Here is a 12,082-nt window from a genome sequence, read left to right as displayed (position 1 = left end):
GTGAACACAAGCTATTTAAAGATGATAAATGCAATTACACGTGTGGTATAAAGAAGGAGCAGAGCCCCTGCTGTTGAAAGTGTAGAATAAAAAGCTTACAGCACCGGGTATTCCCAGGCAGTCTCCCATCCAAGTACTGACCCGGCCCTATCCTGCTTAGCTTTTGAGATCGGGGGTGTTCAGGGTGGTAAGGCCGTAAGCAATTAAAACAGGTGAACACAAGCTATTTAAAGATGGTAAAATGCAATTACACGTGTGGTATAAAGAAGGAGCAGAGCCACTGCTGTTGTAAAATGGAAATAAAAAGCTTACAACACCGGGTATTCCCAGGCAGTCTTCCATCCAAGTACTGACCCGGCCCTACCCTGCTTAGCTTCCGAGATCAGACGAGATCGGGCGTTTTTTTTTTTTTTTTTTTAAATTTTTATTTTCAAACATTCCTCACAATTTCAAAATTTTAAAAACCCAGAAAAGAAATACAAACCAAAAACATTTAACAAAAAACACGACAGAAAGACATCTAGAAACACCAGTCCATTGTGCAGACATCATTCCAAAACAAAAAAAAAAACAAAAAAAACCATATAGATAAAGCCCCCAATAAAATGTCCAAACTCCTATAATACAATAAAGCTTTTCACAAATTTAACTTTAGTTTCCCTCCCTCATCTACCGAAAACAAAGTATTCCCACCCATAAATGCATCTTTAAAGAAAACAACCCCATTTAGAAAAAACATTTTAAAGAAAGCTTTATATTGAATGAGAAAGATATTCCACAAAATTAAACTTTTGCCCTCATAAAAAGCCAAATTTCTCCTTAGAAAAATGGCTTTTCTTGCCAAACTCAAAATTAAATTAATAACTGTCGAATTCACTTGACTGCGTTTAGCTGCAATCCCAAACAAAAGAAAAAAATCCCATCCTACATCATCCTTGCATTTTAGACCACATTTATCAGACAACAAATTTTTCAAGCGAATCTTGAAATTCACAAGCTCGCAACATGACACAAATAAATGTTCAATGTTCTCATCATTTCTGTTACACACTTTACATATTCTGTCTACTGTTTTATTGATTTGATGCAGTATGATTCCGGTGAAAATTTTCCTATGTCTCAGACGAAAGTCTAAATGAAACATGGCCGGAGATGCAAAACGAATATTGATGTTTCTCCACATGTTACTTACATCCACAAGGGGGAAGAGATTACCCCACACGCCCTCTGCCGTAGGCACTTTAACAATCCTACTTTTCAAGGTCTTATACAAACCCTTAGTTTTAATCTTAACCACATCTATTTGTTTTTGACCAATACCTACTGAAAATTTCACCGGTACATACTGCATCTGCACAGTTCTGCATTTCAGCAGATGTAGCCAATCTGGCTTCATTACAGCCTCAACCTTCTCACATAAAGCTACTATACTTCGTGGTCTAAAAGGTACACCCTTAAATTTAAGTTTCTTACATAGAGCATCCCCACTTAGATTTCCTTCCTCGTCACATATGTCTGATATAGTCATACATTTAGCCGACAAAATGGCTGCATTTTCCAACCTTCTCCCATGAAAAGAAAAAAAAGGGTTATTTAAATAAGGCAATTGCATTACCTGTTCCTTCTGCTCACACACTGGTGTTAGATGAGGCAAAAGCCTATTCCAGGCCACCATCACTTCTCTGTAAAAAACAGGTAAGTGAAGCAGCCCCCTCAAAGCTTGATGCTGGCAAAGATTTGTTACATTTGTTAAGCCAAAAGTGGACAGAACTTTATCAAAGTATCCCTTCCACTTGGCCGCGCAAAAAGAATTCAGAAATTTACCTACCAATTTGACTCTTAAAGCATCCCTTTTGGTTTCCAGATCCATCAAATTTAAACCTCCTTTATTCATATCATTAATTAAAGTTGTATGTCTTATACTTACAGCCTTTGATTTCCACAGAAAGTCATTTGTTAGTCTATTTAATTTGTCCAGCGCCCACTTTGGCAGCGCACAGGTTTCTAATACATGCGTTAGTATAGAAAAAGAAAGAGCATTTAAAACAACTACCCTACCTCTAAGTAACAGACCTCTCATTTTCCACATGTTTAACACACTTTGAAATTTCTTAATTACACTAAGCCATGTCAAAGTGTCTGCGGTCTCCTCATCCTTACCTATATAGATTCCCAACACTTTCCTTGAGGACTCCACCAGTTTAAACCCCCATTTTGCCACTTCCACAAGTCATACCAAAAATTGTTATTTCAGATTTGTCAATATTGACCTTTGCCCCTGAGGCTCGCTCATACAGGCGCAGGTGAGACAAAACAATTTCCATATCTGGAACAGATTTGACAAATACATTTACATCATCTGCATACTGTACTATTTTGATATTAGTATTATCACTCAACTCAATCCCTTTAATCAAAGCATCCCCCATAAGCATTGCTGCCAAGGGTTCTGCTACTAAACTATACAACAGGGATGACAATGGACACCCCTGCCTAATTGACCTACCTATATTGAAATTCTCAGTCAGGACACCATTGCACTTTACACAACTCCTGGCAGTGCTGTATAAGAGTTTAATCCTATTAATAAAAATGCTTCCAAAGCCCACAGTTTCTAAAGTTCTATATAGAAAACAATGTTCCACCCGATCAAAAGCTTTCTGCAAATCAATGCCCAACCAAATGCCTACCCCCGTTGACAAAGTCCTGACTATGTCTTTAACAGTTATGATAGAATCTGCAATGTTGCGACCCGGAATACTATATGTTTGAGTATCTCCTACCACTGAGGAAATGACATGTTTGACTCTGTTGGCTAACATCTTTGTCAGAATTTTATAATCCGTATTCAACAAACTGATTGGTCTATAATTGTCCAAATTTTTTTTTTTTTCTCCCCTTTTTTGAAAAAAAAATGTTAATCACTCCATCCGAGAATGACTCAGGCACTATCCCTGTTTTCTCCATGCCTGCAAAGACGGAGGACAAAATTGGAATAATTTACTTTTGAAAGTCTTATAAAATTCAGGCGTAAGGCCGTCTCGGCCAGGACTCTTATTATCATTTAGATTTGTGATTGCTAATTCAACATCTACATCCGTAAAGTCAGCATCACACCACTTGCTATCCTCTGGACTCAATCTCTTTTTAAAGAAGACAGTACTCTGTTGACAGATGTAACATCACTTGTCTGACTGGTAAAGAGAGATTTGTAATACTGAAAAAAACTTGTGTCCTTATCTCATCTGGATTTGTTACTACCGTCCCATCATTTGTTATTAATTCCTCAATTTTTGTTGTGTCCTGATTCCTTTTTTTTCAAGCCTCAGAAAGTAGGCCGTGCATTTCTCACCATCTAAAACATTTTGCACCCTGCTACGTATTGCAGCCCCCCTACATTTTAATTCTTCAATTTTATCTAGTTTATTTTTCACCAAAGCATAGGTTTCTGTACAAGTTATATTTTTTTCCCCAAGAAACCTGGCTTCGCTCTCCAAAACCTCTCTCAAGTGTTGTTCAATGACACCTTCTCTCCATTTCTTATTTTTACAAAAATGTATACACTTTTTCTTAATACGACATTTTAGTTCAAACCACCATTGCAACACGTCATCTACAAAAAACATTTCAGAAGCTGCATTGCACAGCATTTTTCCCATTGTGATTACAAAAGTCTCATCAGTCATCAAACTAGAATTTAGGCACCACATACCTCCCCCTTTCCGGACAGGCGTGATATCCAGTTGACAGGTGAAGGTGCTATGATCGCTCCACGAGTTCTGTTGGTACCTAGGTTGTTCAATGAACTTGCACAAAGGAGTTGTCACAACACATAAATCAATTCGTGATTGTTTCAACACATTGTTCACAACTTGCCTCCGTGAAAAGTCTCTGGTACCTGGATAGGACGTTCTCCAGACATCACACATGTTACAGTTCCTCATGAGCGCACCAAGTCCCTTACGGCTGACGTCTCCTTTAAAGACATTTTGAGTCGAGATATCCATATCACTTTGAACCACATTGAAATCTCCAATAATCAATGTGTCGTTCGTACACCACTGTCTCAAGTCTTTAAAAAAAGTCTGTCGTTCCTTTTGCAAATTTGATGCATAGATGTTAATAATTCTTATCACCATGTTGTTGATAACACATTCAGTTACTATTAACCGTCCTTTATCATCCTTGTGTATCAAGCCAACATCTGTTATACTGCTCATTCTGTAATAAATGGCCACTCCACATGTTTTGTTTACCCCATTACTCGCATACAGTTGTCCATGCCACTGTTGCTTCAAATTGACAAGTATTGCCTCATCCCACTTGGTTTCCTGAATGCACAGGATGTCAAAGCTAATTGTTGTTAATATGGAATCAAGTTTAGAAGCCGATCTCAACCCATTTGCATTTAGGGAGGCCAACAGCACCATTGTATGAAGCAGTATAAATTGTGTCATTACCAAATTCATTTTACATATGGAGAGGTAGCTGCCCTCGCTATTCGTTTTTTCCCACTTTTGGGAATTTTCTTCGGAAACTGCCATGAATGTTTAATTGGCAGAAAACCTCCCAGCTCATAATTTTCAGCTGGCAGGTCCTCCGCCATCGCCACTGACTGGTCACACAGAGGAGTTGTACAGGTAGACATTTTATTCTCAGACATGGGAAAAGCTATATCCAGCGATCCTGCTACAGAAGAGAGGACGGGTGGAGCCAATTGCAGCCCGTCCGCCTCTCCCCCTTTGCTTTGCACTGGAAAAACCGAGATTACATTCTCAAATTCAACCATACTGTCTGGAACTTGGGAGCTGCTGCTGGCTGGAGCTCCACTCATCACAGCCCTCATCACAGTCAGCCCCGTCTCACCTATCATTATGTCACTCTCACCTCCTGCCTTCGGCTCATTGACAGTTTCACTCAGATGATCTACAACAGGTTCATCTCCTTCATTTGTCACGTTACCAACATGACCCTCCATATTCTCCCCCTCAATTCCTAATTCTGATTCATCTTCACTTATTTGACAAATGCAATCTGTAGTTTTATTCAGACACAATTTACACCTACTCACCACATTTTGGCACTGTTTGGCGTAATGTCCCTGCTGCCTGCACTGATAGCACACCAAACTGGGACAGTCCTTTATCAGATGATCTGGATCCAGACACAAGCGACATACTTTCACTTGCTGGTCGTGTAGGACACGGAAAAACTGTGGCCCCTGCAGCGTGTTGAACTTAGTGGAATAAGGCAAAGATTTCACAGCTCCCTCGAATCTCACCCGCACAAAGCGAGTTCCATCCGCAACATTCGTTCCCGGCCACATCCTCCGTTTGATCGGTGAAACAGGTGTTACTTTCCATAGAAATAGTTTTTCCTTTATTTCCCCATCCGTGATGTACGCTGGTAGCTGCAAAAAAGACACCATGACTTCTCCGCGACAGACATCAGTCACATTCACCCTGGTGGAGTTGATACTAAACCCCTCCAAGATGCGTCTCTTTCCCACTGCATCACTCAAAGTTATTTCATAATTATTTGGTATTAGTCTTCTGCACGCCATTAGCCCACCACACAAAAGACGCACCGTCCTCATTAGTTCTAGTGTCGGCATTTCCTCCTCTGCCATCACCTCCACACGTACCGTCAGGCCTTTTTCATACTTTTTATCCGCTATCTTCACCTCCACATACCTTTTCTCAGCATGTTCAATCACAGAAGGTTTCACCTTTTCCACCCCAATATCTGCTCTTTCCCTTGCTTCATTCTCCTCTACTTCCACCTCGCTCATCTCCACCTCCACCATTGTTCCCTCTCTTGTCTCTAGTTCCGTCATCGTCGGGTCTGCCTTCTGCTGCTCCTTTGGTAAAGTCTCCTCTCTTTGTGCTCCATTCTGTTCTTTTCCTTGCAGGTAAGACAGTTTTATCGCTGCTGTAGATGCGGACATCATCTTTTGTTTGTCCTGACGCTCCTCCATTTTGAGAAATCTCTCTCCACTTGACATCACGGACAAAAAGGTAAAGCAACAAAGTAAACTGCCCCCCACACAGCCTGAGCTGTATGGGGGATAAAAATGAACTATAAACTTGATATACAGCTAAATCAAATGCCCTTCAAAACACAAAATAAATCAAAAAAAAAAAAGCCCTTCTCAGCTCACTCCAAACAAAAGCAGCACACTGCTGTCTTCCTCACCCTTATGATGTCACACCACCAAGTTCTCGCGAGAGTTCAGGGTGGTAAGGCCTTAAGCAATTAAAACAGGTGAACACAAGCTATTTAAAGATGGTAAAATGCAATTACACGTGTGGTATAAAGAAGGAGCAGAGCCCCTGCTGTTGTAAAATGGAAATAAAAAGCTTACAGCACCGGGTATTCCCAGGCAGTCTCCCATCCAAGTACTGACCCGGCCCTACCTTGCTTAGCTTCCGAGATCAGACGAGATCGGGCGTGTTCAAGGTGGTATGGACGTAAGCAATTAGAACAGGTGAACACAAGCTATTTAAAGATGGTAAAATGCAATTACACGTGTGGTATAAAGAAGGAGCAGAGCCACTGCTGTTGTAAAATGGAAATAAAAAGCTTACAACACCGGGTATTCCCAGTTAGTCTACCATCCAAGTACTGACCCGGCCCTACCCAGCTTAGCTTCCGAGATCAGACGAGATCGGGCGTGTTCAGGGTGGTATGGACGTAAGCAATTAGAACAGGTGAACACAAGCTATTTAAAGATGGTAAAATGCAATTACACGTGGTATAAAGAAGGAGCAGAGCCCCTGCTGTTGTAAAATGGAAATAAAAAGCTTACAGCACCGGTATTCCCAGGCAGTCTCCCATCCAAGTACTGACCCGGCCCTACCCTGCTTAGCTTCCGAGATCAGACGAGATCGGGCGTGTTCAGGGTGGTATGGACGTAAGCAATTAAAACAGGTGAACACAAGCTATTTAAAGATGGTAAAATGCAATTACACGTGTGGTATAAAGAAGGAGCAGAGCCCCTGCTGTTGAAAAATGTGAATAAAAAGCTTACAGCACCGGGTATTCCCAGGCAGTCTCCCATCCAAGTACTGACCCGGCCCTACCCTGCTTAGCTTCCGAGATCAGACGAGATCGGGCGTGTTCAGGGTGGTATGGACGTAAGCAATTAAAACAGGTGAACACAAGCTATTTAAAGATGGTAAAATGCAATTACACGTGTGGTATAAAGAAGGAGCAGAGCCCCTGCTGTTGTAAAATGGAAAAGAAAAGCTTACAGCACCGGGTATTCCCAGGCAGTCTCCCATCCAAGTACTGACCCGGCCCTACCCTGCTTAGCTTCCGAGATCAGATGAGATCGGGCGTGTTCAGGGTGGTATGGACGTAAGGACGTAAGCAATTAGAACAGGTGAACACAAGCTATTTAAAGATGGTAAAATGCAATTACACGTGTGGTATAAAGAAGGAGCAGAGCCCCTGCTGTTGTAAAATGGAAATAAAAAGCTTACAGCACCGGGTATTCCCAGGCAGTCTCCCATCCAAGTACTGACCCGGCCCTACCCTGCTTAGCTTCCGAGATCAGACGAGATCGATCGGGCGTGTTCAAGGTGGTATGGACGTAAGCAATTAGAACAGGTGAACACAAGCTATTTAAAGATGGTAAAATGCAATTACACGTGTGGTATAAAGAAGGAGCAGAGCCCCTGCTGTTGTAAAATGGAAATAAAAAGCTTACAGCACCGGGTATTCCCAGGCAGTCTCCCATCCAAGTACTGACCCGGCCCTACCCTGCTTAGCTTCCGAGATCAGACGAGATCGGGCGTGTTCAGGGTGGTATGGACGTAAGCAATTAGAACAGGTGAACACAAGCTATTTAAAGATGGTAAAATGCAATTACACGTGTGGTATAAAGAAGGAGCAGAGCCCCTGCTGTTGTAAAATGGAAATAAAAAGCTTACAGCACCGGGTATTCCCAGGCAGTCTCCCATCCAAGTACTGACCCGGCCCTACCCTGCTTAGCTTCCGAGATCAGAGGAGATCGGGCGTGTTCAGGGTGGTATGGACGTAAGCAATTAGAACAGGTGAACACAAGCTATTTAAAGATGGTAAAATGCAATTACACGTGTGGTATAAAGAAGGAGCAGAGCCCCTGCTGTTGTAAAATGGAAATAAAAAGCTTACAGCACCGGGTATTCCCAGGCAGTCTCCCATCCAAGTACTGACCCGGCCCTACCTTGCTTAGCTTCCCAGATCAGACGAGATCGGGCGTGTTCAAGGTGGTATGGACGTAAGCAATTAGAACAGGTGAACACAAGCTATTTAAAGATGGTAAAATGCAATTACACGTGTGGTATTAAGAAGGAGCAGAGCACCTGCTGTTGTAAAATGTAAATAAAAAGCTTACAGCACCGGGTATTCCCAGGCAGTCTCCCATCCAAGTACTGACCCGGCCCTACCTTGCTTAGCTTCCGAGATCAGACGAGATCGGGCGTGTTCAGGGTGGTATGGACGTAAGCAATTAGAACAGGTGAACACAAGCTATTTAAAGATGGTAAAATGCAATTACACGTGTGGTATAAAGAAGGAGCAGAGCCACTGCTGTTGTAAAATGGAAATAAAAAGCTTACAGCACCGGGTATTCCCAGGCAGTCTCCCATCCAAGTACTGACCCGCCCTACCCTGCTTAGCTTCCGAGATCAGACGAGATCGGGCGTGTTCAGGGTGGTATGGACGTAAGCAATTAAAACAGGTGAACACAAGCTATTTAAAGATGGTAAAATGCAATTACACGTGTGGTATAAAGAAGGAGCAGAGCCCCTGCTGTTGAAAATGTAAATAAAAAGCTTACAGCACCGGGTATTCCCAGGCAGTCTCCCATCCAAGTACTGACCCGGCCCTACCTTGCTTAGCTTCCGAGATCAGATGAGATCGGGCGTGTTCAGGGTGGTATGGACGTAAGCAATTAGAACAGGTGAACACAAGCTATTTAAAGATGGTAAAATGCAATTACACGTGTGGTATAAAGAAGGAGCAGAGCCCCTGCTGTTGTAAAATGGAAATAAAAAGCTTACAGCACCGGTATTCCCAGGAAGTCTCCCATCCAAGTACTGACCCAGCTCTACCTTGCTTAGCTTCCGAGATCAGACGAGATTTTGGTGTTCAAAAAATTATATGGACGTAAGCAATTAGAACAGGTGAACACAAGCTATTTAAAGATGGTAAAATGCAATTACACGTGTGGTATAAAGAAGGAGCAGAGCCCCTGCTGTTGAAAGATTAAAATAAAAAGCTTACAGCACCCCCTCAGGTATTCCCAGGCAGTCTCCCATCCAAGTACTGACCCGGCCCTACCTTGCTTAGCTTCCGAGATCAGATGAGATCTTGCGTGTTCAAGGGTGGTATGGACGTAAGCAATTAGAACAGGTGAACACAAGCTATTTAAAGATGGTAAAATGCAATTACACGTGTGGTATAAAGAAGGAGCAGAGCCCCTGCTGTTGTAAAATGGAAATAAAAAGCTTACAGCACGGGTATTCCCAGGCAGTCTCCCATCCAAGTACTGACCCGGCCCTACCCAGCTTAGCTTCCGAGATCAGATGCGAGATCAGGGGATGTTTTTGATTCCACTGTGCCCTGCAATTAAAACAGGTGAACACAAGCTATTTAAAGATGGTAAAATGCAATTACTGTCCCTAAAGAAGGAGCAGAGCCCTGCTGTTGTAAAATGTAGAATAAAAGCTTACAGCACCGGTATTCCCAGGCAGTCTCCCATCCAAGTACTGACCCGCCCTACCTTGCTTAGCTTCCGAGATCAGACGAGATCGGGCGTGTTCAGGTTGTATGGACGTAAGCAATTAAAACAGGTGAACACAAGCTATTTAAAGATGGTAAAATGCAATTACACGTGTGGTATAAAGAAGGAGCAGAGCCCCTGCTGTTGTAAAATGGAAATAAAAAGCTTACAGCACCGGGTATTCCCAGGCAGTCTCCCATCCAAGTACTGACCCGGCCCTACCCCCTGCTTAGCTTCCGAGATCAGACGAGATCGGGCGTGTTCAAGGGTGGTATGGACGTAAGCAATTAAACAGGTGAACACAAGCTATTTAAAGATGGTAAAATGCAATTACTGTGGTATAAAGAAGGAGCAGAGCCCTGCTGTTGACATCCAAAGAAATAAAAAGCTTACAGCACCGGGTATTCCCAGGCAGTCTCCCATCCAAGTACTGACCCGGCCCTTCCGAGATCATCGAGATTGCATGGTATGGACGTAGCTTCCAAGATCAGATGGTAAAATGAGACGGGGATAGTTCAGGAAGAAAATGGACCACTCCCAGCAATTAAAACAGGGAACAGGTTCCCAGATTTAAAGATGGGCCTAAAATGCTATTAAAGGTGGTGGTGCAAAGAAGGATGGTCCAGACTGCTGTTGGCTGGAAATAAAAAGCTTACAGCACTCTGCACTTCCCTGGGCAGTCTCCCATCCAAGTACTGACCCTTCAACCTGTTAGCTTCCGGATCAGATGCCCAACCTGTTCAAGGTGGTGGTCTCCAGCAATTAGAACAGGTGAACACAAGCTATTTAAAGATGGTAAAATGCAATTACACGTGTGGTATAAAGAAGGAGCAGAGCCCCTGCTGTTGAAAATGGAAATAAAAGATTACAGCACCCAGGTATTCCCAGGCAGTCTCCCATCCAAGTATACAAGTGGATGGATCTGAAAATGTTTTCTGTGGGATAACATGGTATGGAGTACTAGTTAGAACTCCAGTAACACAAGTGGTTAAAGAGGTACTATTCCATTAATTATCAACAACAGACCACCCAAAGTGGTGAAAAGAGGGCAAAAACTTAACCCCCTTCCCAGGAATTAAAACTACCACAGCAATGATAGAAAAGGATAGATCAAATTAGATGTGGATTCAAGGTAAATATCAGATCTTTGTCTTCTAAAGCTATTTAAAGATGGTAAAATGAATTGATATCTGATAAAAATTGATCTATTCCCTGTCTGTTGAAAAATGGCTGGGCCAAAAGAATATGTTAGTCTAAATGAAGCCATCCAAGTACAGTCATATTAATACTCAAATTCCTAGAGGCTCAGGCCGAGGTTCAGGGAGTTGCAAACATAAGCAATGATTCAAGCCTGTTAATTTAACCCTGGTAAAATGCAAATTATAACTCTTTTGAAAAAGAAGGAGTTCCCCTGCTGTTCTTCAACATCCAACACACCGGAAATCAGTACAGCCAATTATATTTGTTGTTGTCTACCGATCTCAAACCGTATTCTGAATTTTTATCTGAATTCTCAGAGTTTTTATCATGTGTAGTCCTTAAATCAGACAAAGTACTTATTGTTGGTGATTTTAATTTAAAGATGGTAAAATGCAATTACGTTGACAAAAATAGCCTTACTACTGCTTTCAACTCAAAACTGGATTCAATCAGTTTCCCATCAAGTGTGACCCGGCCCTACACTGTTTTCCGAGATCAGACAGATCCGAAACCTTGTGCTGGCATATGGTAAGCTATTAAAATTGAAAATGCAATTATTTAATAATATTTCAATTCCAGAATCTGGTATTATCAGATCAAAAGTTTAATTACTTTTGAATTCTTGCTACCTGACCATATAAACCCAACCAGATAGCAGCTTCCGAGACACTAGATGCCTATCAACAGACAGTGCTATAGCTAAATTTAAGGAAAATATTCCTACAGCATTCCAGTCTATATCATCGTGCCTTAACATAACAGAGGACCTTATATGTTAACCTCAGTCCCTCTCAAATTGATACATTTGTAGACCTTTTAAAATATGGTTTAATGCAATTGCCTATAAAGACGACCTTAGACTCTGTTGCTCCTCTCAAAAGAAGACGATAAAAAAATTAAATTAACTCCTTGGTATAACTCCCAAACTGTTGCAAATTAAAACAAATCTCACACCGGTAACAGTCTCCCATCCAAGTACTGACCCGGCCCTCCACCTTCCGAGATCAAAGATGGGAGGAATTCCGGGTGGTATGGCAAGACAGTCTGAACAGGTGAACACAAGGCCCTTAAAGATGGTAAAATCAGACTATTACTCATCATTAATAAAGAAAA

General features: G+C 42.0%; 12 non-coding genes and 4 pseudogenes across 12 annotated transcripts; all 16 read right to left on the bottom strand.

The window, feature by feature from the left end:
* Positions 1-92: 92 nt before the first annotated feature.
* LOC114547506 (uncharacterized) lies at positions 93-201 on the bottom strand (annotated as a pseudogene).
* A 6,156-nt stretch (positions 202-6,357) lies between these two features.
* LOC114547549 (5S ribosomal RNA) lies at positions 6,358-6,476 on the bottom strand. Its single transcript, XR_003691201.1, has one exon. It is a non-coding gene; the product is annotated as a 5S ribosomal RNA (ribosomal RNA).
* Positions 6,477-6,580: 104 nt separating this feature from the next.
* On the bottom strand, positions 6,581-6,699 carry LOC114547585 (5S ribosomal RNA). The gene has a single exon (XR_003691234.1). It is a non-coding gene; the product is annotated as a 5S ribosomal RNA (ribosomal RNA).
* Positions 6,700-6,801: 102 nt separating this feature from the next.
* LOC114547571 (5S ribosomal RNA) lies at positions 6,802-6,919 on the bottom strand. The gene has a single exon (XR_003691221.1). It is a non-coding gene; the product is annotated as a 5S ribosomal RNA (ribosomal RNA).
* A 104-nt stretch (positions 6,920-7,023) lies between these two features.
* LOC114547515 (5S ribosomal RNA) lies at positions 7,024-7,142 on the bottom strand. Its single transcript, XR_003691182.1, has one exon. It is a non-coding gene; the product is annotated as a 5S ribosomal RNA (ribosomal RNA).
* Positions 7,143-7,246: 104 nt separating this feature from the next.
* LOC114547559 (5S ribosomal RNA) lies at positions 7,247-7,365 on the bottom strand. Its single transcript, XR_003691210.1, has one exon. It is a non-coding gene; the product is annotated as a 5S ribosomal RNA (ribosomal RNA).
* Positions 7,366-7,477: 112 nt separating this feature from the next.
* On the bottom strand, positions 7,478-7,600 carry LOC114547471 (5S ribosomal RNA). Its single transcript, XR_003691173.1, has one exon. It is a non-coding gene; the product is annotated as a 5S ribosomal RNA (ribosomal RNA).
* Positions 7,601-7,704: 104 nt separating this feature from the next.
* On the bottom strand, positions 7,705-7,823 carry LOC114547509 (5S ribosomal RNA). Its single transcript, XR_003691178.1, has one exon. It is a non-coding gene; the product is annotated as a 5S ribosomal RNA (ribosomal RNA).
* Positions 7,824-7,927: 104 nt separating this feature from the next.
* On the bottom strand, positions 7,928-8,046 carry LOC114547556 (5S ribosomal RNA). The gene has a single exon (XR_003691207.1). It is a non-coding gene; the product is annotated as a 5S ribosomal RNA (ribosomal RNA).
* Positions 8,047-8,150: 104 nt separating this feature from the next.
* LOC114547587 (5S ribosomal RNA) lies at positions 8,151-8,269 on the bottom strand. The gene has a single exon (XR_003691236.1). It is a non-coding gene; the product is annotated as a 5S ribosomal RNA (ribosomal RNA).
* A 104-nt stretch (positions 8,270-8,373) lies between these two features.
* On the bottom strand, positions 8,374-8,492 carry LOC114547566 (5S ribosomal RNA). The gene has a single exon (XR_003691216.1). It is a non-coding gene; the product is annotated as a 5S ribosomal RNA (ribosomal RNA).
* Positions 8,493-8,596: 104 nt separating this feature from the next.
* Positions 8,597-8,714, bottom strand: LOC114547466 (5S ribosomal RNA). The gene has a single exon (XR_003691169.1). It is a non-coding gene; the product is annotated as a 5S ribosomal RNA (ribosomal RNA).
* A 103-nt stretch (positions 8,715-8,817) lies between these two features.
* On the bottom strand, positions 8,818-8,936 carry LOC114547557 (5S ribosomal RNA). Its single transcript, XR_003691208.1, has one exon. It is a non-coding gene; the product is annotated as a 5S ribosomal RNA (ribosomal RNA).
* A 327-nt stretch (positions 8,937-9,263) lies between these two features.
* Positions 9,264-9,388, bottom strand: LOC114547498 (uncharacterized; annotated as a pseudogene).
* A 324-nt stretch (positions 9,389-9,712) lies between these two features.
* On the bottom strand, positions 9,713-9,828 carry LOC114547502 (uncharacterized; annotated as a pseudogene).
* Positions 9,829-9,932: 104 nt separating this feature from the next.
* Positions 9,933-10,054, bottom strand: LOC114547474 (uncharacterized; annotated as a pseudogene).
* Positions 10,055-12,082: the final 2,028 nt, after the last annotated feature.

This window comes from Perca flavescens, chromosome 20, assembly GCF_004354835.1.
Source record: "Perca flavescens isolate YP-PL-M2 chromosome 20, PFLA_1.0, whole genome shotgun sequence".
Lineage (NCBI taxonomy): Eukaryota > Metazoa > Chordata > Actinopteri > Perciformes > Percidae > Perca > Perca flavescens.
The sequence above is the reverse complement of the archived record's forward strand: the minus strand, read 5'-3'. Positions and strand labels throughout refer to the sequence as shown.